This window comes from Callionymus lyra, chromosome 12 (genome assembly GCF_982586985.1).
Source record: "Callionymus lyra chromosome 12, fCalLyr1.hap1.1, whole genome shotgun sequence".
NCBI classification, from domain to species: domain Eukaryota; kingdom Metazoa; phylum Chordata; class Actinopteri; order Syngnathiformes; family Callionymidae; genus Callionymus; species Callionymus lyra.
In genome coordinates this window covers 8284865-8286931 of record NC_141829.1, presented here as the reverse complement: position 1 = coordinate 8286931, position 2067 = coordinate 8284865, and the positions used below count along the sequence as shown (strand labels likewise).

At 40.3% G+C, this 2067-nt stretch overlaps 1 gene segment (V, D, J or C); it reads left to right on the top strand.

The window, feature by feature from the left end:
• Positions 1–52, top strand: part of LOC148068145 (Ig kappa chain V region Mem5-like) — a 2740-nt gene extending 2688 nt beyond the window's left edge. Inside the window, exon 4 of the V gene segment in view lies at positions 1–52. This exon is cut by the window's left edge and continues 376 nt beyond it.
• The last annotated feature ends 2015 nt before the right edge of the window (positions 53–2067 follow it).

Sequence of the window (2067 nt, the reverse complement as noted above, 5' to 3'; positions counted from 1 at the left end):
CACTCTTTTGTTGCTTGGTTTGGATCATGACAATAAAGACGTCTTCATCACATCTGTTGTCTTCTACTTTATTTTCACTCACTTCTGAATATGTCAAGAATGATCAAGAGACGCAGGAGCCAAAGACAAAAGGCACAAAACATGGTTAAAGATTAAAATATGACATTTAATTCACAACAGTTCTAAAACACTTACTTTAAGCAATACTAAAAATGTCCAAAAGATGGCGCAAAAACTTCTATCTCAAAATCTGAGTTCAAATATTGAATAAACCAAATAATCCGACAAATAAAGGAAGTTCAAAAATGGTGATGCACGATCTAATATCGGACTCGACGAGGCAAGTGATAAGACAAGTGTGTGTGTTTCTACACGTGGTCGGTGAGGATGCCTTGGAAGTATATAATCATTTCATATTTGATGATGGCGACAAATTGAAGCTGGATATAATAATGGAAAAGTTACTGAAAAAGTACTGCATACCGAAGAGAAATGTGACATTTGAGAGGCACAGATTCTTCACATGCGTACAGAGAACAGGAGAGACAATTGATCAGTATGTGACAGAACCACAAAACAGAAGCAAAACATGTGAGTTCAGAGAACTGACTGATTCTTTGATTAAAGACAGACTGGTGTGTGGGAATCCTGAATATATGGTCTAAGAGAATACTATTGAGAGAAGAAAATCTAGACCTGGAAAAAGCAATGAAACTATGCAGAGCAGTAGAAGCAGTGAAAAGTGTTTAGTGACAGTTGCAAAGTAGATGCTGTCAATGAAAACACACAGAGACTGTCTCAGACGATAAAAGAAATCAAAATCACCAGAATACAGTAAAGAAAGGACTTGTGGTCGATGTGACACGTAACATCCTTCTAAAAAATGCCCGGCTTATGGTACAACATGCAACAACTGTAACAAACAGAACCATCATGCTCGGTGCTGCAGAAATCCAACCCCAAAGCAAAGCAAAGTCCATACAGTGGATGAAGACGACAGAGGAATTATAAGTAGATGCTGTGACAGAAAACAAAATGGAAAAAAAGGATTGGATGATGAAACTCAAAGTAAATGACACGTACATGGAGGTGAAACTGGATACTGGTGCCCAGTGAACATCATTTCAGAAGCAGAGTTCAAGAAAATCAGACCCAAACCGAAAATACATGAAAGTAAAGTGAAAGTAAGTGGCTACTCAGGAGCACAAATACCTGTGAAAGGAAAATGTGTGGTTAAAGTGACCCACAAAGACAAAGAACGTACACTAACATTCATCGTAGTGCCAAAGAATGCGCAGCCCATACTAGGTTTAAATGCCTGTGAGAGACTGAACCTGGTTAAGAGAGGGCTAGTGGTGGAAGCTGAGGATGAGCTCGACTATGATGAGATGATGAAAAACTACAGTGACCTGTTCCAGGGTCTTGGCTGCCTGTCAGGAGAACACACCATCAGAGTGGACAACAGTTTTCCACCAGTCATTCATCCATGTAACAAAGTGCCATTCATTCTAAAAACAGCCGCTGAAAGACGAGCTGGACACGACGGAAAATCTGAACACAATAGATGAGATCGATGAACCAACAGACTGGGTGAGTTCCCTTGTCCTTGTGGAGAAAAGTAATGGAACCTCGAGATCTGAGTAGAGCCATGAAGAGAAAACATTTTAAACTTCCTACAAGAGAGGAAATAGTGTCTCAGTTTGCAAATGTTGGACGTTTCGTCAGGATTTTGGCGACTAAAACCACACGATGCAAGTTCAAAGCTATGCATATTTAACAGTCCGTTTGGAAGATATAAGTTCAAAGGAATTGCTTCAGCACCTGAGGTGTATCACAAGACAATACACATGGTTGATGAGCACCTGGAAGGAGTGGACACATCAATGGATGACATCATTCTGTGGGGAAGCACAAAACCTGAACATGACACGAGGTTGAAAAATGTACTCGACGCGACCAGAAACGCGAATCTGAAGCCGAAAAAGGAGAAATGCCAGCTTGAAGCAGTGAAGGAACTGACATTTTTGTGAAGGCATCAGATCCAAGAAAAGTTTCAGCCATTGAGAA